The 24,788-nt window shown below is 38.6% G+C and overlaps 6 non-coding genes across 6 annotated transcripts; all 6 read left to right on the plus strand.

Annotated features, from left to right (window-relative positions):
• Positions 1–4,182: 4,182 nt before the first annotated feature.
• Positions 4,183–4,254, plus strand: TRNAQ-UUG (transfer RNA glutamine (anticodon UUG)). The gene has a single exon. It is a non-coding gene; the product is annotated as a tRNA-Gln (tRNA).
• Positions 4,255–6,664: 2,410 nt separating this feature from the next.
• TRNAQ-UUG (transfer RNA glutamine (anticodon UUG)) lies at positions 6,665–6,736 on the plus strand. Its single transcript has one exon. It is a non-coding gene; the product is annotated as a tRNA-Gln (tRNA).
• A 2,802-nt stretch (positions 6,737–9,538) lies between these two features.
• On the plus strand, positions 9,539–9,610 carry TRNAQ-UUG (transfer RNA glutamine (anticodon UUG)). Its single transcript has one exon. It is a non-coding gene; the product is annotated as a tRNA-Gln (tRNA).
• A 2,807-nt stretch (positions 9,611–12,417) lies between these two features.
• Positions 12,418–12,489, plus strand: TRNAQ-UUG (transfer RNA glutamine (anticodon UUG)). The gene has a single exon. It is a non-coding gene; the product is annotated as a tRNA-Gln (tRNA).
• A 2,807-nt stretch (positions 12,490–15,296) lies between these two features.
• TRNAQ-UUG (transfer RNA glutamine (anticodon UUG)) lies at positions 15,297–15,368 on the plus strand. The gene has a single exon. It is a non-coding gene; the product is annotated as a tRNA-Gln (tRNA).
• A 2,807-nt stretch (positions 15,369–18,175) lies between these two features.
• TRNAQ-UUG (transfer RNA glutamine (anticodon UUG)) lies at positions 18,176–18,247 on the plus strand. Its single transcript has one exon. It is a non-coding gene; the product is annotated as a tRNA-Gln (tRNA).
• Positions 18,248–24,788: the final 6,541 nt, after the last annotated feature.

The following is a 24,788-nucleotide window of genomic DNA, read 5'->3' on the forward strand; positions in this document are numbered from 1 at the left end:
GTGTAACATTAACCTTGGAGGGGTGTCCAATATGTCCTGTACCTCATGTGCAACCTTCTCGGGTATATCTAGGAACACACCATCTGAAGTACAGTATATGACACATCCCATTTTACATAACAAGTCTCTCCCTAGCAAGTTAGTAGGAGCCGCTGCAGCCAAGAGAAACGAATGCTTAGTATGCAGAGGCCCGATAGTAACTTCGGCGGGTTTAGTTAGAGGATAATGTAACACTTTTCCCGTCACCCCCATAGCTGGAATAGTTTTGCTGGTCACCTGTAGATTGAAAGGAGAGGTTATCACAGATCGGGCCGCCCCTGTATCTACAAGAAAAGTTTGTTTCCTGCCAGCTATGTAAACTATCATTGTTGGTTCTTCACTCTGACTCTCAGTTAACCTCACTGGCTGTAGACTACAGGTATGACCTGACCCCTAGCGCTGACTATTGATTTCCCGCGCAGCATTTGCTGCCAAAATATGCGTGGGTAGATGTGAGTCTTCTAGTCTATGTGAATCCTTTCTTGGAGGATATCTATGTGACCCACCCCTATGTGTATTGAGTCTTTCTTTATTACAATCTCTCCTGTAATGTCCTTCCTCGTTACAGTTGAAACACCTGATCACTTTAGGTTTCCTGTTATATGGGTTGTATGCTGGTGGTCGTGTATGCACCCCTTCTAGAGCCTGTATACTTACCGTCATTAACCTATCACTTTTCTCTTCCCTTTTTCTAAAAAGGTTCTTGTCATGCTCCACAGCAGACTCCCTAAGGAAGTCTACCGTGACGCCTCTCCAATTAGGTAATGTGGTTTGTACTCTCGTCTTTAAATTTTCCCTAAGGCCATCCATCAGTACCCCTACAGCTACCTCTCTGTGATGTGGGTCCTCACTTATGTTGGATATCCCAGTAAATCGTGCAATCGCTGTTATAGCTCTAGCAAAGTAATCTGAGGCAGTTTCACTATCCTTTTGTTTAATGGTGAAAATCTTACTCCAATTTACTACTACTGGAAAACAGATGGCTAAGTGTTTGACAATTTGTTCTATATTCTGTTGGTTAATCTCATCAGTCAGGGTGTCATCTTCCTCCAACAAACAATCTCCAATAAATTTTTGTATGTTAGTATTGGGAGGAAGACACGCCCTCAACACTACCCGCCAATCCTTACTGGTTGGTTCATGAGCATTCCCTAAGTCTTTAACAAATTTCTGACATTTAGCTAACTCTTTTCTAGGATCTGGGAATTCAGTCATAATGGAACGTAATTCTGATCTAGTCCAGGGACAATGCATTGTAACATTTCTTAAAGGAACTACACCATCCTTATCCGGCTTCCCATTGGGAACTGATATTGTGCGGACCGGGAACACACCCTCTGGTACACTAACTTCAGGGGACGCTACAGGATTTACAGGCCCTAGATTTAGAACACTTTCACTCCTAGTGATCACGCTACTCTCACCTATCTCAGCCATTTTCTCATACTTGCGCTGAGCCTCTAGTACATTAACAGCATGGGCAATGGCCGAAATCACAGTGGGTTCATCTTCGTTTTCAGATACACTTGATTGAAACTGATTTAAAACAGGGTACAACTTAGTAATTTTTCTATTTTCAGTTTTAACAACGGCTGTACTTACCCCTCCCGCCACATAAGGTGGCGGGGGCGCGCTTGCGCTGAGTTCGCCACGCTCCTCAATGGTTACATCCGCCTTGCGCGTGCTTTTCGCCACGCCTATTTCCCGTTTGCATTCGCTGCTCTGCCACGTGTTACCTTCCATTTGCCACAATTTTAAACAATCATTATGTCTATTTCTCTTTTTCGTTGACTTGATCAACCATATTTTATCTTTTACAGTATTCAGTACCTCTGCATTAAAACTCCCTATTGTTGGGAAAGGCCTATCACAAGCTTTGGTCATCCCGACCCACGTGTCACAATACACAGTTGCATATGCAACATACTTCTTACACATGAGAAACCTCGCTGAACCAATAGGGCCTTCCTTAGGCAGTACACTGACCATCTCTAGCGTATGCTTAGCACCCATGTTGAACAATATACCTTCTACCCGGAACACAGACACACCGCAATGCTCTGTTCCTTCCGGCCAAATGTGAAATACAGACACACCGCAATGCTCTGTTCTTTCCACCTAATAATTTCAACTCTGTTGCTATACTCACCGCTAGAGATCTATAATCCTCGGTGAACGTATTTCCTTTAGCCGCGCTCACTCGCTTTTCCCTAATACAGAAATATCACTGTGGGCCCCAAGGGCTATCAGCTCCTCGATACCCTGGCTAAACCACAAAATCTGCTGAGTTTATTATCGCTGGGAGCGCAAAGTCGATACAATCAACCTGCCTTTCCAGTATAATTCCTCCTAGCTGCTTCACCAATTCGCACTAACGGTGCGACCGGATCGCACTGCCTACCAATACTAATTATTAGCAAACCTTGCGATCTATTGGTAGCGCTTTGCGAAAACCCAGTTTTCGCATTCGGTATACCTGCCCTGTATACCGTCCTTCAGTTGGGCAATCCGCCTCGTCAGACAGCAACTGAGCACCTCAACAATAAAACAGTGTATCTACGTTACAACATCACACACTATACACCTTTTCTGCGCAGAAAATCAAAAGTTCCCAACAATAGTAATAATGTCTCAGAGGTTTTCACAAGTAATTATACTATGCATGTATAATAACTATCAAAACGATTGTTTAACCACGTGGCAAGTTTACCGGAAGTTCGCGTACGCACAGCAGGAAGTACACATACGCTAAACAATGCAATACAGTTAAAACGCACAATGACAGAAAAAAGAAACAGTTTTCTCTTTTGTCCCTAGGTTCTAGTTAGCGTGCCCTAGATAATGCAAAACGGACATTCGGTTTCGCAACACAGAGTAACATTCAGGTTTTGAACACCATGCGTTCTTACCCGTTTATGACGCGTCTCCACCCTTTGTTGAGGAACCGAAATCCGTTGGTCTTGCGTATCATCGGCAACGAAACCTCCAAAGCTCACGAGCCCCCAATTGTTATGTGCGTATTGTCGCTAACCAATAACGATTGTCGAACCTCGATTTGTGTTTCCAACGCACAAAGATTTATTCGCAATAAGTGGAAACAAATATGCTCAAGCGAAGTAATAGTAAATACAGCCGTTACTTATCGCAGGCGCTCTGGATCCAGTACAGTCATTCAATCCTGAAGTCTGGGGACAAGATGTCTGCCCTCTGGATCACAAGCTGCTGCTTATATACACAATCAAATACAGTAATACAATGAAGATGGTATGGCTTGCATCTATTGGTCCGGGTCTCAGGAATGTCGAAGGGGTCGTCAATTATTGGCTGGTTCATCCTAAGGAATCCAAAGGAGGGGGTCCTCTCTGCAGGGGGTATGCTCTGCTCTTCCCGCCAGAATTCCTTAGTCTTAAGTAGTTCATAATTCTCTATCATTCATAACTTGCGTATGCACTCTGCGATTCCCTCGCAGAGTGAACCAAACAGTAGGATATGTAACAAGGTTCATTATGATACCACTCATGATGTTATTCCTTTAACCCGTTCTGTGTATTTCACTAATATGCATGTAACTCTGATATAACATATAAATACTACTATATTTCGACATAACTGACTATGTGTTGCAACTACCAATAATGTGTACTATTTTATAAGTATGCGTGTTAGTGCGAATGTATGGTAAAAGACCAATTACTGTTGCTGCCACGTGTAGTGGATGCGTACGCCCTTTCACGCCGTAGCGTGCCCTTGTACGTCGATGCGTACCGTATGCATCTTTTCAGACAAAGACAACCAAGTTTGCTAGACTTTAATTGAAATGACTTTATCCAATTTGCTGACTTCGACACATTGAATGCTACTCTATTAACAAGAAGTTGCTGTACCACCAGTGGTACACTATAGATCTTAATAGACAACTAAGTTGTTTCACATTTAGTGATATTCGGGGAATGTTTTGAGGTAAGACGTAGTATTGAGTGCCAGAATGACAGTTAAAAAGAGCTCTTATTAGACAATGTACATGTAAATATCTAATCTTTTCACATTTCACTTTGTCATATTCCTCTCATTTCTGAGTCATGCACACAAATATATAATTAGATGACAGTAGTGAAAGAAGTTAATGAGAGTTCTTTTGGGAAGGGTTCCATGGTGTAATGGTTAGCACTCTGGACTTTGAATCCAGCAATCTGAGTTCAAATCTCGGTGGAACCTACTTCTTTTCCACCTTATCTCAAGAACGATTGATTACAGTGATGTACAATCAAATTAATACTGTTTTGTGCTGATTGCTGATTCCCCACATGTGTCATCAGTAGTGCAGTTTAGTGATAACATCTGAGAGAGCTGTTATGTCATCTCACTAGCCTGTGGTTCAGCATAGCTGGGTTCTGTTAAGAATTCTAATAGGGAAGGCCAGCAATCAGTGAACTGCTGAGTGTTGGAGACAGGTCAGTGATGTCTAAGACTGCTGGTACCGACAGTAGCCATTTGGTTCTTAGTACCACTTTTGATAGTATAATCGATTTCATTTCAGAGTTAGCAACTGAGGTCCTCTACTGCTGTCCTTTCCACAGTTATCTGCATGAAGTCCTCCTTTCTGCGTATTTCCACATTAGTATTCTTCGTACACACAAGGCATTTCAGTCCAATTTACCCACCTTGAGTTGAAATAATTGCTTTGGGTGAAAAAATGGGAATAAGATAAATTCCTAGAATTAACTAAGCCCATGATCTTCTTTATTAATCATGGCTACGTATACTAATTCTTGTTAAAAATGAAAGCAATCAGTTTGCAACTGGGCAGCAAAGAAACCTTCTTTATGTTCATTGTAAAAATGTCTTTTTTCCGTCTTTGACCACTTGTCCTCTGTAGGGCCCTAGGTATGAAAAATGTGTTAGTTAATTCTTTGTTTGGAACTCCAGTGTATTTGTAGATTTAATGAGCTTACCTCTAAGGCACCTTTTTTCCAAATTAGACAACCCTAGTTTTTTAACCTTTCTTTATAATTTAACCCTTCTGTACTTTTTTCTAATGCTGTTGCACGTCTCAGTACCCTCGTGAGTTCTCCTATGTCTTTCATATAGTTAGGTACCCGAAACTTAACCTCACATTCAAAATGTGGTTCAACTAGTGCCTTATACCATGCTAACACCATGCATTATATGCATTTATTCCACCTTTTTTTGAATTCCATGATTTCATTTGCCGTTGAAGCCACTTCTTGGCACTGTATTCTACTACACTGCTTTCAGTCAACTAGTAGTCCTAAATCCTTTTCTATCTCAGTTTTCCCCAATTCTATTTACATTAATTTGTAAGGAGCGGAGTTATTTAAACGAGCTAGGGGCATAACCTTACATATTTCTAAATGAAATGTCACCACGGACCAGCTTGCCATTTGGTCTAAATCTTTCTGTAGAAAGTTACTATCCTCTCTGGTTAGAACCTTATGATACTATTTTATCCAATATATTTCAGAATCCCATTACTCAGAATCCTTTCAAGTACTATACCTACAAATGAGATCAGACTCACAGGTCTAGAATTCCCTTTTTCAGGCTTTTGTTACCTTTTCAATGCTGGTACCACATCTGCTTTTCACTAAATTTGTGGCTCGGAACCAGTTATGAGGGAGACCATAAATATAAGAGATAATGGTCCTTTAGTCACCCAACTTTATGCCTTTAGCTCATGTTGTATCAGATGTTTCATCTTATTTAATCTTGTTTAGGTGTAACTGCACCTCCAACACTTTTGGACAAAGGTCACCCAGCTAATAAGATTGCTTATACACTATATTAAAATATATATATTGGAGAAGCATAGAAATGACAAGTTGCGATGCTCTGTAAATTGTTGTTTGCAGGTTATTTATCTTCATGTACTTGTCTCCTCTCATGTTTTATTGTGCTTATACATGCAAGGTCCTTTCTCCATTAATTTGTTGATATCGGGGCAGAACAGTGGCTTAATGCTTAGTACCTCTGCTTTACAACATGGGGGTTGTGAGTTCAATTCCCAACCATTACCTAATTTGTGTGCAGTTTGTATATTCTCCCATACTTGCCTGGGCTTCTTCTCATACTCCAAAAAATATAGTGGTAGGTTAATTGGCAACTGATAGAAAATAACACCTGTGTGTTAGGGAATTTAGACTGTAAGCTCAGCTAGGACAGGGACTGACCTCAATTACAAATGTTCTCTGCTGAATTGGTAATATAATTAAATTAAGGTTATATCTACAATTGTTAAATTACTTTCTTACATTTAATTTTGGTATGCAATATTAATTCATGGCTACGTCTAAATATGGTTACGGTTGGCTCATTGTAACATTGAATGCTACTCTATTAACAAGAAGTTGCTGTACCACCAGTGGTACACTTAATAGACAACTAAGTTGTTTCACATTTAGTGATATTCGGGGAATGTTTTGAGGTAAGACGTAGTATTGAGTGCCAGAATGACAGTTAAAAAGAGCTCTTATTAGACAATGTACATGTAAATATCTAATCTTTTCACATTTCACTTTGTCATATTCCTCTCATTTCTGAGTCATGCACACAAATATATAATTAGATGACAGTAGTGAAAGAAGTTAATGAGAGATCTTTTGGGAAGGGTTCCATGGTGTAATGGTTAGCACTCTGGACTTTGAATCCAGCAATCTGAGTTCAAATCTCGGTGGAACCTACTTCTTTTCCACCTTATCTCAAGAACGATTGATTACAGTGATCTACAATCAAATTAATACTGTCATGAATTAGTACTTTTCTTATCAATATTTTGCACCAAATGCTAACTTGAAAGGACGTGTCCACATGTGGACTAGTGTTTTTTTTATAATGCAGTGCTTTGCCTCTGTACCTGTTCAGTGGTTTTCCCTCCAATGAGACTCCCTTCTTCAGTGCTGAGAGTATGGCTGAGCACCTGCAAAAGAGCACATGACATGCAGAGCTTGGCACAGTGGTTTTGGAGTGGTTAGAGCATACCTGATCATGTCATGCTATGGCTTCACTTAGCCAAGATGATTAAAGAATATATTGAAGTGACCCTGTAGAACAGAGATAGACAGCAAGTGTAGCAGAGTACACACACAGATGACAATAACTAGCAGTGAACTGAACAGGTTCTTACAGTGGTGTGCTGATTGCTGATTCCCCACATGTGTCATCAGTAGTGCAGTTTAGTGATAACATCTGATAGAGCTGTTATGTCATCTCACTAGCCTGTGGTTCAGCATAGCTGGGTTCTGTTAAGAATTATAATAGGGAAGGCCAGCAATCAGTGAACTGCTGAGTGTTGGAGACAGGTCAGTGATGTCTAAGACTGCTGGTACCGACAGTAGCCATTTGGTTCTTAGTACCACTTTTGATAGTATAATCGATTTCATTTCAGAGTTAGCAACTGAGGTCCTCTACTGCTGTCCTTTCCACAGTTATCTGCATGAAGTCCTCCTTTCTGCGTATTTCCACATTAGTATTCTTCGTACACACAAGGCATTTCAGTCCAATTTACCCACCTTGAGTTGAAATAATTGCTTTGGGTGAAAAAATGGGAATAAGATAAATTCCTAGAATTAACTAAGCCCATGATCTTCTTTATTAATCATGGCTACGTATACTAATTCTTGTTAAAAATGAAAGCAATCAGTTTGCAAATGGGCAGCAAAGAAACCTTCTTTATGTTCATTGTAAAAATGTCTTTTTTCCGTCTTTGACCACTTGTCCTCTGTAGGGCCCTAGGTATGAAAAATGTGTTAGTTAATTCTTTGTTTGGAACTCCAGTGTATTTGTAGATTTAATGAGCTTACCTCTAAGGCACCTTTTTTCCAAATTAGACAACCCTAGTTTTTTAACCTTTCTTTATAATTTAACCCTTCTGTACTTTTTTCTAATGCTGTTGCACGTCTCAGTACCCTCGTGAGTTCTCCTATGTCTTTCATATAGTTAGGTACCCGAAACTTAACCTCACATTTAAAATGTGGTTCAACTATTGCCTTATACCATGCTAACACCATGCATTATATGCATTTATTCCACCTTTTTTTTGAATTCCATGATTTAATTTGCCGTTGAAGCCACTTCTTGGCACTGTATTCTACTACACTGCTTTCAGTCAACTAGTAGTCCTAAATCCTTTTCTATCTCAGTTTTCCCCAATTCTATTTACATTAATTTATAAGGAGCGGAGTTATTTAAACGAGCTAGGGGCATAACCTTACATATTTCTAAATGAAATGTCACCACAGACCAGCTTGCCATTTGGTCTAAATCTTTCTGTAGAAAGTTACTATTCTCTCTGGTTAGAACCTTATGATACTATTTTATCCAATATATTTCAGAATCCCATTACTCAGAATCCTTTCAAGTACTATACCTACAAATGAGATCAGACTCACAGGTCTAGAATTCCCTTTTTCAGGCTTTTGTTACCTTTTCAATGCTGGTACCACATCTGCTTTTCACTAAATTTGTGGCTCGGAACCAGTTATGAGGGAGACCATAAATATAAGAGATAATGGTCCTTTAGTCACCCAACTTTATGCCTTTAGCTCATGTTGTATCAGATGTTTCATCTTATTTAATCTTGTTTAGGTGTAACTGCACCTCCAACTGTTTTGGACAAAGGTCACCCAGCTAATAAGATTGCTTATACACTATATTAAAATATATATATTGGAGAAGCATAGAAATGACAAGTTGCGATGCTCTGTAAATTGTTGTTTGCAGGTTATTTATCTTCATGTACTTGTCTCCTCTCATGTTTTATTGTGCTTATACATGCAAGGTCCTTTCTCCATTAATTTGTTGATATCGGGGCAGAACAGTGGCTTAATGCTTAGTACCTCTGCTTTACAACATGGGGGTTGTGAGTTCAATTCCCAACCATTACCTAATTTGTGTGCAATTTGTATATTCTCCCATACTTGCCTGGGCTTCTTCTCACACTCCAAAAAATATAGTGGTAGGTTAATTGGCAACTGATAGAAAATAACACCTGTGTGTTAGGGAATTTAGACTGTAAGCTCAGCTAGGACAGGGACTGACCTCAATTACAAATGTTCTCTGCTGAATTGGTAATATAATTAAATTAAGGTGATATCTACAATTGTTAAATTACTTTCTTACATTTAATTTTGGTATGCAATATTAATTCATGGCTACGTCTAAATATGGTTACGGTTGGCTCATTGTAACATTGAATGCTACTCTATTAACAAGAAGTTGCTGTACCACCAGTGGTACACTATAGATCTTAATAGACAACTAAGTTGTTTCACATTTAGTGATATTCGGGGAATGTTTTGAGGTAAGACGTAGTATTGAGTGCCAGAATGACAGTTAAAAAGAGCTCTTATTAGACAATGTACATGTAAATATCTAATCTTTTCACATTTCACTTTGTCATATTCCTCTCATTTCTGAGTCATGCACACAAATATATAATTAGATGACAGTAGTGAAAGAAGTTAATGAGAGATCTTTTGGGAAGGGTTCCATGGTGTAATGGTTAGCACTCTGGACTTTGAATCCAGCAATCTGAGTTCAAATCTCGGTGGAACCTACTTCTTTTCCACCTTATCTCAAGAACGATTGATTACAGTGATCTACAATCAAATTAATACTGTCATGAATTAGTACTTTTCTTATCAATATTTTGCACCAAATGCTAACTTGAAAGGACGTGTCCACATGTGGACTAGTGTTTTTTTTATAATGCAGTGCTTTGCCTCTGCACCTGTTCAGTGGTTTTCCCTCCCATGAGACTCCCTTCTTCAGTGCTGAGAGTATGGCTGAGCACCTGCAAAAGAGCACATGACATGCAGAGCTTGGCACAGTGGTTTTGGAGTGGTTAGAGCATACCTGATCGTGTCATGCTATGGCTTCACTTAACCAAGATGATTAAAGAATATATTGAAGTGACCCTGTAGAACAGAGATAGACAGCAAGTGTAGCAGAGTACACACACAGATGACAATAACTAGCAGTGAACTGAACAGGTTCTTACAGTGGTGTGCTGATTGCTGATTCCCCACTTGTCTCATCAGTAGTGCAGTTTAGTGATAACATCTGATAGAGCTGTTATGTCATCTCACTAGCCTGTGGTTCAGCATAGCTGGGTTCTGTTAAGAATTATAATAGGGAAGGCCAGCAATCAGTGAACTGCTGAGTGTTGGAGACAGGTCAGTGATGTCTAAGACTGCTGGTACCGACAGTAGCCATTTGGTTCTTAGTACCACTTTTGATAGTATAATCGATTTCATTTCAGAGTTAGCAACTGAGGTCCTCTACTGCTGTTTGTTTCCTTTCCACAGTTATCTGCATGAAGTCCTCCTTTCAGCGTATTTCCACATTAGTATTCTTCGTACACACAAGGCATTTCAGTCCAATTTACCCACCTTGAGTTGAAATAATTGCTTTGGGTGAAAAAATGGGAATAAGATAAATTCCTAGAATTAACTAAGCCCATGATCTTCTTTATTAATCATGGCTACGTATACTAATTCTTGTTAAAAATGAAAGCAATCAGTTTGCAACTGGGCAGCAAAGAAACCTTCTTTATGTTCATTGTAAAAATGTCTTTTTTCCGTCTTTGACCACTTGTCCTCTGTAGGGCCCTAGGTATGAAAAATGTGTTAGTTAATTCTTTGTTTGGAACTCCAGTGTATTTGTAGATTTAATGAGCTTACCTCTAAGGCACCTTTTTTCCAAATTAGACAACCCTAGTTTTTTAACCTTTCTTTATAATTTAACCCTTCTGTACTTTTTTCTAATGCTGTTGCACGTCTCAGTACCCTCGTGAGTTCTCCTATGTCTTTCATATAGTTAGGTACCCGAAACTTAACCTCACATTCAAAATGTGGTTCAACTAGTGTCTTATACCATGCTAACACCATGCATTATATGCATTTATTCCACCTTTTTTTGAATTCCATGATTTCATTTGCCGTTGAAGCCACTTCTTGGCACTGTATTCTACTACACTGCTTTCAGTCAACTAGTAGTCCTAAATCCTTTTCTATCTCAGTTTTCCCCAATTCTATTTACATTAATTTGTAAGGAGCGGAGTTATTTAAACGAGCTAGGGGCATAACCTTACATATTTCTAAATGAAATGTCACCACAGACCAGCTTGCCATTTGGTCTAAATCTTTCTGTAGAAAGTTACTATTCTCTCTGGTTAGAACCTTATGATACTATTTTATCCAATATATTTCAGAATCCCATTACTCAGAATCCTTTCAAGTACTATACCTATAAATGAGATCAGACTCACAGGTCTAGAATTCCCTTTTTCAGGCTTTTGTTACCTTTTCAATGCTGGTACCACATCTGCTTTTCACTAAATTTGTGGCTCGGAACCAGTTATGAGGGAGACCATAAATATAAGAGATAATGGTCCTTTAGTCACCCAACTTTATGCCTTTAGCTCATGTTGTATCAGATGTTTCATCTTATTTAATCTTGTTTAGGTGTAACTGCACCTCCAACTGTTTTGGACAAAGGTCACCCAGCTAATAAGATTGCTTATACACTATATTAAAATATATATATTGGAGAAGCATAGAAATGACAAGTTGCGATGCTCTGTAAATTGTTGTTTGCAGGTTATTTATCTTCATGTACTTGTCTCCTCTCATGTTTTATTGTGCTTATACATGCAAGGTCCTTTCTCCATTAATTTGTTGATATCGGGGCAGAACAGTGGCTTAATGCTTAGTACCTCTGCTTTACAACATGGGGGTTGTGAGTTCAATTCCCAACCATTACCTAATTTGTGTGCAGTTTGTATATTCTCCCATACTTGCCTGGGCTTCTTCTCACACTCCAAAAAATATAGTGGTAGGTTAATTGGCAACTGATAGAAAATAACACCTGTGTGTTAGGGAATTTAGACTGTAAGCTCAGCTAGGACAGGGACTGACCTCAATTACAAATGTTCTCTGCTGAATTGGTAATATAATTAAATTAAGGTGATATCTACAATTGTTAAATTACTTTCTTACATTTAATTTTGGTATGCAATATTAATTCATGGCTACGTCTAAATATGGTTACGGTTGGCTCATTGTAACATTGAATGCTACTCTATTAACAAGAAGTTGCTGTACCACCAGTGGTACACTATAGATCTTAATAGACAACTAAGTTGTTTCACATTTAGTGATATTCGGGGAATGTTTTGAGGTAAGACGTAGTATTGAGTGCCAGAATGACAGTTAAAAAGAGCTCTTATTAGACAATGTACATGTAAATATCTAATCTTTTCACATTTCACTTTGTCATATTCCTCTCATTTCTGAGTCATGCACACAAATATATAATTAGATGACAGTAGTGAAAGAAGTTAATGAGAGATCTTTTGGGAAGGGTTCCATGGTGTAATGGTTAGCACTCTGGACTTTGAATCCAGCAATCTGAGTTCAAATCTCGGTGGAACCTACTTCTTTTCCACCTTATCTCAAGAACGATTGATTACAGTGATCTACAATCAAATTAATACTGTCATGAATTAGTACTTTTCTTATCAATATTTTGCACCAAATGCTAACTTGAAAGGACGTGTCCACATGTGGACTAGTGTTTTTTTTATAATGCAGTGCTTTGCCTCTGTACCTGTTCAGTGGTTTTCCCTCCCATGAGACTCCCTTCTTCAGTGCTGAGAGTATGGCTGAGCACCTGCAAAAGAGCACATGACATGCAGAGCTTGGCACAGTGGTTTTGGAGTGGTTAGAGCATACCTGATCGTGTCATGCTATGGCTTCACTTAACCAAGATGATTAAAGAATATATTGAAGTGACCCTGTAGAACAGAGATAGACAGCAAGTGTAGCAGAGTACACACACAGATGACAATAACTAGCAGTGAACTGAACAGGTTCTTACAGTGGTGTGCTGATTGCTGATTCCCCACTTGTCTCATCAGTAGTGCAGTTTAGTGATAACATCTGATAGAGCTGTTATGTCATCTCACTAGCCTGTGGTTCAGCATAGCTGGGTTCTGTTAAGAATTATAATAGGGAAGGCCAGCAATCAGTGAACTGCTGAGTGTTGGAGACAGGTCAGTGATGTCTAAGACTGCTGGTACCGACAGTAGCCATTTGGTTCTTAGTACCACTTTTGATAGTATAATCGATTTCATTTCAGAGTTAGCAACTGAGGTCCTCTACTGCTGTTTGTTTCCTTTCCACAGTTATCTGCATGAAGTCCTCCTTTCAGCGTATTTCCACATTAGTATTCTTCGTACACACAAGGCATTTCAGTCCAATTTACCCACCTTGAGTTGAAATAATTGCTTTGGGTGAAAAAATGGGAATAAGATAAATTCCTAGAATTAACTAAGCCCATGATCTTCTTTATTAATCATGGCTACGTATACTAATTCTTGTTAAAAATGAAAGCAATCAGTTTGCAACTGGGCAGCAAAGAAACCTTCTTTATGTTCATTGTAAAAATGTCTTTTTTCCGTCTTTGACCACTTGTCCTCTGTAGGGCCCTAGGTATGAAAAATGTGTTAGTTAATTCTTTGTTTGGAACTCCAGTGTATTTGTAGATTTAATGAGCTTACCTCTAAGGCACCTTTTTTCCAAATTAGACAACCCTAGTTTTTTAACCTTTCTTTATAATTTAACCCTTCTGTACTTTTTTCTAATGCTGTTGCACGTCTCAGTACCCTCGTGAGTTCTCCTATGTCTTTCATATAGTTAGGTACCCGAAACTTAACCTCACATTCAAAATGTGGTTCAACTAGTGTCTTATACCATGCTAACACCATGCATTATATGCATTTATTCCACCTTTTTTTGAATTCCATGATTTCATTTGCCGTTGAAGCCACTTCTTGGCACTGTATTCTACTACACTGCTTTCAGTCAACTAGTAGTCCTAAATCCTTTTCTATCTCAGTTTTCCCCAATTCTATTTACATTAATTTATAAGGAGCGGAGTTATTTAAACGAGCTAGGGGCATAACCTTACATATTTCTAAATGAAATGTCACCACAGACCAGCTTGCCATTTGGTCTAAATCTTTCTGTAGAAAGTTACTATTCTCTCTGGTTAGAACCTTATGATACTATTTTATCCAATATATTTCAGAATCCCATTACTCAGAATCCTTTCAAGTACTATACCTATAAATGAGATCAGACTCACAGGTCTAGAATTCCCTTTTTCAGGCTTTTGTTACCTTTTCAATGCTGGTACCACATCTGCTTTTCACTAAATTTGTGGCTCGGAACCAGTTATGAGGGAGACCATAAATATAAGAGATAATGGTCCTTTAGTCACCCAACTTTATGCCTTTAGCTCATGTTGTATCAGATGTTTCATCTTATTTAATCTTGTTTAGGTGTAACTGCACCTCCAACTGTTTTGGACAAAGGTCACCCAGCTAATAAGATTGCTTATACACTATATTAAAATATATATATTGGAGAAGCATAGAAATGACAAGTTGCGATGCTCTGTAAATTGTTGTTTGCAGGTTATTTATCTTCATGTACTTGTCTCCTCTCATGTTTTATTGTGCTTATACATGCAAGGTCCTTTCTCCATTAATTTGTTGATATCGGGGCAGAACAGTGGCTTAATGCTTAGTACCTATGCTTTACAACATGGGGGTTGTGAGTTCAATTCCCAACCATTACCTAATTTGTGTGCAGTTTGTATATTCTCCCATACTTGCCTGGGCTTCTTCTCACACTCCAAAAAATATAGTGGTAGGTTAATTGGCAACTGATAGAAAATAACACCTGTGTGTTAGGGAATTTAGACTGTAAGCTCAGCTAGGACAGGGACTGACCTCAATTACAAATGTTCTCTGCTGAATTGGTAATATAATTAAATTAAGGTGATATCTACAATTGTTAAATTACTTTCTTACATTTAATTTTGGTATGCAATATTAATTCATGGCTACGTCTAAATATGGTTACGGTTGGCTCATTGTAACATTGAATGCTACTCTATTAACAAGAAGTTGCTGTACCACCAGTGGTACACTATAGATCTTAATAGACAACTAAGTTGTTTCACATTTAGTGATATTCGGGGAATGTTTTGAGGTAAGACGTAGTATTGAGTGCCAGAATGACAGTTAAAAAGAGCTCTTATTAGACAATGTACATGTAAATATCTAATCTTTTCACATTTCACTTTGTCATATTCCTCTCATTTCTGAGTCATGCACACAAATATATAATTAGATGACAGTAGTGAAAGAAGTTAATGAGAGATCTTTTGGGAAGGGTTCCATGGTGTAATGGTTAGCACTCTGGACTTTGAATCCAGCAATCTGAGTTCAAATCTCGGTGGAACCTACTTCTTTTCCACCTTATCTCAAGAACGATTGATTACAGTGATCTACAATCAAATTAATACTGTCATGAATTAGTACTTTTCTTATCAATATTTTGCACCAAATGCTAACTTGAAAGGACGTGTCCACATGTGGACTAGTGTTTTTTTTATAATGCAGTGCTTTGCCTCTGTACCTGTTCAGTGGTTTTCCCTCCCATGAGACTCCCTTCTTCAGTGCTGAGAGTATGGCTGAGCACCTGCAAAAGAGCACATGACATGCAGAGCTTGGCACAGTGGTTTTGGAGTGGTTAGAGCATACCTGATCATGTCATGCTATGGCTTCACTTAACCAAGATGATTAAAGAATATATTGAAGTGACCCTGTAGAACAGAGATAGACAGCAAGTGTAGCAGAGTACACACACAGATGACAATAACTAGCAGTGAACTGAACAGGTTCTTACAGTGGTGTGCTGATTGCTGATTCCCCACTTGTCTCATCAGTAGTGCAGTTTAGTGATAACATCTGATAGAGCTGTTATGTCATCTCACTAGCCTGTGGTTCAGCATAGCTGGGTTCTGTTAAGAATTATAATAGGGAAGGCCAGCAATCAGTGAACTGCTGAGTGTTGGAGACAGGTCAGTGATGTCTAAGACTGCTGGTACCGACAGTAGCCATTTGGTTCTTAGTACCACTTTTGATAGTATAATCGATTTCATTTCAGAGTTAGCAACTGAGGTCCTCTACTGCTGTTTGTTTCCTTTCCACAGTTATCTGCATGAAGTCCTCCTTTCAGCGTATTTCCACATTAGTATTCTTCGTACACACAAGGCATTTCAGTCCAATTTACCCACCTTGAGTTGAAATAATTGCTTTGGGTGAAAAAATGGGAATAAGATAAATTCCTAGAATTAACTAAGCCCATGATCTTCTTTATTAATCATGGCTACGTATACTAATTCTTGTTAAAAATGAAAGCAATCAGTTTGCAACTGGGCAGCAAAGAAACCTTTGTTATGTTCATTGTAAAAATGTCTTTTTTCCGTCTTTGACCACTTGTCCTCTGTAGGGCCCTAGGTATGAAAAATGTGTTAGTTAATTCTTTGTTTGGAACTCCAGTGTATTTGTAGATTTAATGAGCTTACCTCTAAGGCACCTTTTTTCCAAATTAGACAACCCTAGTTTTTTAACCTTTCTTTATAATTTAACCCTTCTGTACTTTTTTCTAATGCTGTTGCACGTCTCAGTACCCTCGTGAGTTCTCCTATGTCTTTCATATAGTTAGGTACCCGAAACTTAACCTCACATTCAAAATGTGGTTCAACTAGTGCCTTATACCATGCTAACACCATGCATTATATGCATTTATTCCACCTTTTTTTGAATTCCATGATTTCATTTGCCGTTGAAGCCACTTCTTGGCACTGTATTCTACTACACTGCTTTCAGTCAACTAGTAGTCCTAAATCCTTTTCTATCTCAGTTTTCCCCAATTCTATTTACATTAATTTATAAGGAGCGGAGTTATTTAAACGAGCTAGGGGCATAACCTTACATATTTCTAAATGAAATGTCACCACAGACCAGCTTGCCATTTGGTCTAAATCTTTCTGTAGAAAGTTACTATTCTCTCTGGTTAGAACCTTATGATACTATTTTATCCAATATATTTCAGAATCCCATTACTCAGAATCCTTTCAAGTACTATACCTACAAATGAGATCAGACTCACAGGTCTAGAATTCCCTTTTTCAGGCTTTTGTTACCTTTTCAATGCTGGTACCACATCTGCTTTTCACTAAATTTGTGGCTCGGAACCAGTTATGAGGGAGACCATAAATATAAGAGATAATGGTCCTTTAGTCACCCAACTTTATGCCTTTAGCTCATGTTGTATCAGATGTTTCATCTTATTTAATCTTGTTTAGGTGTAACTGCACCTCCAACTGTTTTGGACAAAGGTCACCCAGCTAATAAGATTGCTTATACACTATATTAAAATATATATATTGGAGAAGCATAGAAATGACAAGTTGCGATGCTCTGTAAATTGTTGTTTGCAGGTTATTTATCTTCATGTACTTGTCTCCTCTCATGTTTTATTGTGCTTATACATGCAAGGTCCTTTCTCCATTAATTTGTTGATATCGGGGCAGAACAGTGGCTTAATGCTTAGTACCTCTGCTTTACAACATGGGGGTTGTGAGTTCAATTCCCAACCATTACCTAATTTGTGTGCAGTTTGTATATTCTCCCATACTTGCCTGGGCTTCTTCTCACACTCCAAAAAATATAGTGGTAGGTTAATTGGCAACTGATAGAAAATAACACCTGTGTGTTAGGGAATTTAGACTGTAAGCTCAGCTAGGACAGGGACTGACCTCAATTACAAATGTTCTCTGCTGAATTGGTAATATAATTAAATTAAGGTGATATCTGCAATTGTTAAATTACTTTCTTACATTTAATTTTGGTATGCAATATTAATTCATGGCTACGTCTAAATATGGTTACGGTTGGCTCATTGTAACATTGAATGCTACTCTATTAACAAGAAGTTGCTGTACCACCAGTGGTACACTATAGATCTTAATAGACAACTAAGTTGTTTCACATTTAGTGATATTCGGGGAATGTTTTGAGGTAAGACGTAGTATTGAGTGCCAGAATGACAGTTAAAAAGAGCTCTTATTAGACAATGTACATGTAAATATCTAATCTTTTCACATTTCACTTTGTCATATTCCTCTCATTTCTGAGTCATGCACACAAATATATAATTAGATGACAGTAGTGAAAGAAGTTAATGAGAGTTCTTTTGGGAAGGGTTCCATGGTGTAATGGTTAGCACTCTGGACTTTGAATCCAGCAATCTGAGTTCAAATCTCGGTGGAACCTACTTCTTTTCCACCTTATCTCAAGAACGATTGATTACAGTGATCTACAATCAAATTAATACTGTCATGAATTAGTACTTTTCTTATCAATATTTTGCACCAAATGCTAACTTGAAAGGACGTGTCCACATGTGGACTAGTGTTTTTTTTATAATGCAGTGCTTTGCCTCTGTACCTGTTCAGTGGTTTTCCCTCCCATAAGACTCCCTTCTTCAGTGCTGAGAGTATGGCTGAGCACCTGCAAAAGAGCACATGACATGCAGAGCTTGGCACAGTGGTTTTGGAGTGGTTAGAGCATACCTGATCGTGTCATGCTATGGCTTCACTTAACCAAGATGATTAAAGAATATATTGAAGTGACCCTGTAGAACAGAGATAGACAGCAAGTGTAGCAGAGTACACACACAGATGACAATAACTAGCAGTGAACTGAACAGGTTCTTACAGTGGTGTGCTGATTGCTGATTCCCCACTTGTCTCATCAGTAGTGCAGTTTAGTGATAACATCTGATAGAGCTGTTATGTCATCTCACTAGCCTGTGGTTCAGCATAGCTGGGTTCTGTTAAGAATTATAATAGGGAAGGCCAGCAATCAGTGAACTGCTGAGTGTTGGAGACAGGTCAGTGATGTCTAAGACTGCTGGTACCGACAGTAGCCATTTGGTTCTTAGTACCACTTTTGATAGTATAATCGATTTCATTTCAGAGTTAGCAACTGAGGTCCTCTACTGCTGTTTGTTTCCTTTCCACAGTTATCTGCATGAAGTCCTCCTTTCAGCGTATTTCCACATTAGTATTCTTCGTACACACAAGGCATTTCAGTCCAATTTACCCACCTTGAGTTGAAATAATTGCTTTGGGTGAAAAAGTGGGAATAAGATAAATTCCTAGAATTAACTAAGCCCATGATCTTCTTTATTAATCATGGCTACGTATACTAATTCTTGTTAAAAATGAAAGCAATCAGTTTGCAACTGGGCAGCAAAGAAACCTTTGTTATGTTCATTGTAAAAATGTCTTTTTTCCGTCTTTGACCACTTGTCCTCTGTAGGGCCCTAGGTATGAAAAATGTGTTAGTTAATTCTTTGTTTGGAACTCCAGTGTATTTGTAGATTTAATGAGCTTACCTCTAAGGCACCTTTTTTCCAAATTAGACAACCCTAGTTTTTTAACCTTTCTTTATAATTTAACCCTTCTGTACTTTTTTCTAATGCTGTTGCACGTCTCAGTACCCTCGTGAGTTCTCCTATGTCTTTCATATAGTTAGGTACCCGAAACTTAACCTCACATTCAAAATGTGGTTCAACTAGTGCCTTATACCATGCTAACACCATGCATTATATGCATTTATTCCACCTTTTTTTGAATTCCATGATTTCATTTGCCGTTGAAGCCACTTCTTGGCACTGTATTCTACTACACTGCTTTCAGTCAACTAGTAGTCCTAAATCCTTTTCTATCTCAGTTTTCCCCAATTCTATTTACATTAATTTGTAAGGAGCGGAGTTATTTAACCGAGCTAGGAGCATAACCTTACATATTTCTAAATGAAATGTCACCACAGACCAGCTTGCCATTTGGTCTAAATCTTTCTGTAGAAAGTTACTATTCTCTCTGGTTAGAACCTTATGATACTATTTTATCCAATATATTTCAGAATCCCATTACTCAGAATCCTTTCAAGTACTATACCTACAAATGAGATCAGACTCACAGGTCTAGAATTCCCTTTTTCAGGCTTTTGTTACCTTTTCAATGCCCATTACTCTGAATCAGGGGCGGATTGGCCATTACCTTTACCGGGAAGCTCCCCGGGAGGCCGGTGGCCTAACAAGGCCGCCTTCTATTTTTTCTTCTTTTTTTTTTTGTGTCACCCGGCGCGGTCGGAAGGAGGGCAACAATCCAAAAATTGGTGGTCAGTGGTAAGCACCAGACAGCCTCACGCATCGCAACTGAGGGCCTCCACCATTGTCTGTGTCCTTTTCCATTTATCTGCATGAAGTCCTCCAGTCAGCGCCTTTCCATATCAGCATTCTGCATACACACAAGGCATTCAGTCCAGTTTACCTCGAGTTGAAAAATTTGCTTTGGTCCAAAAATTGACAACAGTGTATCCCATAGATTGTAAGCTTGCGAGCAGGGTTCTCTTACCTCTCTGTCTGTATGTATTACTCAGTATTGTTTTATTAATGTTTGTTCCCAATTTTAAAGCGCTACTGAATATGCTGGCGCTATATAAATAAATGATGATGATGATGATAGTGTCTTCTATTAATTATGGCTACAGATACTGGGCCTGAATCATTATGGAACGTAATTGCTGTATGTTGCGCAAAGTCGTAATGTGTATGCCTAGAACCGGACCACACATCCAATTCACCTTTGAGCGTAAAAGACCTTACTACAGCCTACGATTTCAGGGTAGTCTATGAGAACGTACAGCAGCATTTAAATCAAGCTTCAAGTAACGTATTTTTTAGTCGAAAAACACCAGCTAGAGGTCAGGTGTAAGTGCCGATTACTTATGATGACAGCTGTGTACGCATGCTAGAACATGTGCTTGCAATCAGGAGCAACTGCAAAATATAAATGCATTTTATAGACAGTAGACATTAATAGCATCCTGATACATGTATTTTATGTAAAAAGAAAACAATAAAACCCCCACTTTTTTTTTTTTTTTTAATGTTTTGTTACTAATGACTATTTTTTGTTGGTTTTTATGGGACTTTATATTCTACATATGTATTGGATGTATCCTGCAGAGTGTTGTCTGTTAGAGCAGGATGCACTTACACCTGTATTCATCAACAGACCTACTTTAAGATCTGCTCCTTTTTAAATATGGACGTGTGTATACCCTGATGTGCGTTCTTTAAAAACGCACATTAAGATTGTTTTGTGTTCCTTGATGAACGAGGCCCAATTTTTCTTGTAAGAAATGCATCCAATACCATTTTGAAATTCTGTTAGTGAATTTTCCATTATCATCTCATGTTGTACAGAATTATCCATTCATAATTAATTTCCTTGCAGCAAAGAAACCCTCTCTATGTTTATTGTGGAAACCATCTTAATTTCGTCTTTGACCGCTTGTCCTCTGTAGGGCCCTTGGTATTAAATATTTGTTCATTAAATCTTTGGAACTCCAATATATTTAATGATATTAATGAGTTTACCTCTAATGCACTTTTTTTCCCAAAGTAAACAATCCTAGGTTTTCTAGCCTTTCTTTGTACTTTAACCCATCCATAATTATTATTAATGAGACTGTCAGTCTCAGAACCCTCTCAAGTTTTCATATGTCCTTCATACAATTAGCTGCCCAAGCCTCTGCCCGTATTCAAGATGTGGTCCAACTTGTGATTTATGGAATGTAAACAATTCTATTCATATTAATGCATAAATAATATAAGTTAATGACAACTGCTTTGCAAATATTTCCATGGAGTAATGGTTAGCACAGTGGACTTAAATAACTGATAATCTGGAATAGTGATTGTTACAGTCTTGTGATCAGAACAGAAGTAGGTGGGCTAGAAACCAGGTATTCCAGGAATTACAGAAACAAGGATAAGATCACAATACTCAGGCATTGTGAGGGAGGCTGCACAAGGTTTAAATGCCTTACTGAAGAGCCTGGGAGATTAACCCCTTCTTAAAATAATCCTTTGCATCCAAAAATGGACTCTGGACACTACGGTTCAGGAGAGCATTGGCGAAAGCTGAAGCCAATCTTGGAGCATGCACTTTTGAGTGGGTTCCCTGATCCTTGGAGCCTTCTTCATGACCAAATCCTTTCCGCGAGACAAAATACTGAAGCAGTAATTTTAATAAAGAACATGTAATATATTCTACAAAAACAGATGGCATAGATAGATTTAACTGAAGTCATATACTTTGCTGTAGGTTACAAGTTAAAAGCTTAGCTCACTTTTACTTTTTTAATTTTCTAATACAGTATATGAATCCCACCTACTGCCTTAGAGAGACAGATGCCAGCAAGTAATTAGTACTTGAGAGAAATACTTTACTCCCTTCTGGAGATATAAAAAATGATGTGATCTATTAAAGCGCTTTTCCGGCAGCTTTGTTGGAACTCCTCTGTAGCCTATAATATCATTATAATTTTCAACAGGGGTACAATATGACATAGATCCCAGACAGATTGCAATAGAAACAGAACAAAATATTCACATGTCAATTTGCTCAATATATCCTACTGTTTGAAGATCTATTGCTTCCAATATCTTGATTTCTGAGACAGTAATACAATATAATTGATTTATTTTATTTGAAAACAAGGAGAAACGGCCATCATTCAAATTAGCGTTTTTTCTATCTGCCTGTAATTGTTCCTTTTTCTGAAATGGCCCATAGGATGACTGGACAAATTGTGGTCACAATAAAGACAACACATGCCACCACATAGCATCTACATCTAGGCAGCAGGGATGTCCCATTGCAAGTGTTACGAATCACCCAACAAGTTATCAGAACCTGTTGTTGATCAGAGCTTCACCTTTAGCAACCCCATTTTCATGGAACCAGATATGTTTGCCGGTACTCGCTTGTACCCAGGACTTAATCTCGAGTAGTGATAATTTAACTCAGGTAGGTGGGCACCACAAATGATTTGGTAGAGCAGAGATATCTATGGCAACAGGGATGCAGGATGCATCTGGATCAGAATATACGGAGTTTCAATGGGATTTAGTACCAAACTCAAACAGTATAACAGTTTGGCAGTGTAGAGAATGGTGCTGGGGAGTATCACAGTGCAGGGGAAGGTGCCGGAGCAAAATCGAGCATTCAATCTGGATGGTAAAACATCGCTGACATAAGTGCGTCTGATAGAGCAGATAGCAGGCACCAAGATCCTGCGGCTGGTTGGTTGTCTCACAGATGCAAGGGTAAGTCAAACATCTGGCAAGGGGTCAGTCCAGGCAGTGACATATGTAGTCGGCGTCACAAGCAAAAGGTCTATACAGGCAGAGATCGGGGTAGTCAGGTCACAGGCAGGCGTCAAAACCGAGTATCAGACAGGAGCTGATGTTCCATACTCAGGAACAGGGGCACGGAGAAGTAAGCCTGTCAACGCTATAACTGGCAAAGGCTCTGTGAAACTGACAGGTATTTAAAGCAGTAGTAACCAGTCAGGGCAGGTGTCAGATTGAGGTGAAGGTGAGTGGAGTTCATGTGATCACACCCAGGCTAACAACAACACTGCAGCAGCAAAAATAAAAAAAAAAAAGCAGTTACCTGGTCTTCCTAACAGCAGAATCTCTCACCTATTCTCAAGCCACCCATGATTATCCAAAAAATGAGTGCTTAAAAAGTAGACAGCAGTAAATAATGTACACAGAAAGATTGATTTGGAGTGCAACCCACCTTCTAACATGCAGGCAGTACAGAACATACAGGAATGAAGGTAATCCACAGATGTACTCCCCACTTCTTTTATTAGTATTGTGTCATCTTTACAACAATCAATAAATATATTAACAGGGCATTGAGAAATACTTGTAAAATGCGTTACAATACAAGGATAAAAAGAAACACACACACACACACACACACACACACACACACACACACACACACACACACACACCTTATTTATTGATGTATTTGCTTTTAGTAACCCAGTGGTAAAATTATCCAAATGATCAGAATGACTCTCCACAGATACCACTTTTCTAAACCTGGCCCAGGGCACAAAATCCTCTCATATCCTTCATCATCTCAAAGATCTATGGCCCAATGCCACCACGTCCTATTAACCATGTGTATGTAACAATGTATGTATTCTACCTGTAATTTAAATGATTATTGATTTATTTATTATTATACTGGCAGACATACATAATAAGATAAAAGTGATAACAAGGACCAGCCTGCCATCCAAGGGTGTAACTACTAATATAGCAGCCAGTGCGTCCCACAGTCAAGGGAGGACCAGGCATCACATGTCAAATTGTAGTCATATGTTTTGTTTTCCTTTCAAGACTGACTGGTTTATTGACTGAGTGAAATGCCATTAGCTGCTACTGACCTTCCCCATTATGTCCACATGCTCTGTGCATTAAAATAAGCATATCTGGATGTGGTAGAGAGAGAAGAGGGACTGTAGCTGCTGCTGCTACACCACAATTGTACCTGCTGCCACTGCAGCTGAATGAGAGCAAGCATCATGGATTATGGGAGGGGAATCAACATGGGACTACATCATTTAGCCTCAAATGGACCGATATATTATCATAAACACCCATACTGCTACTATATAATACTATACACAAGCAATCTGTGGGCTTGTGATGCTTTATTGGCATACTGGCTATATGAAAGTTATTGGCTATATGCTGGCTTCTGAGGCTATATTGCATAGGTGGTGGCTAGTGAGGCTATATTGTCATATTGGCTATTAGGAATATTAGGTTGGTGGCATAAGAAGCTATATTGATATATAGGACATATGGGAACCATGTACACAATATGTCTTTTGCTATGTCATGCACTTTTAATTGTTCATGTGTGCTGAC

The sequence above is a fragment of the Mixophyes fleayi genome, chromosome 1 (genome assembly GCF_038048845.1).
Source record: "Mixophyes fleayi isolate aMixFle1 chromosome 1, aMixFle1.hap1, whole genome shotgun sequence".
Taxonomy (NCBI): domain Eukaryota; kingdom Metazoa; phylum Chordata; class Amphibia; order Anura; family Limnodynastidae; genus Mixophyes; species Mixophyes fleayi.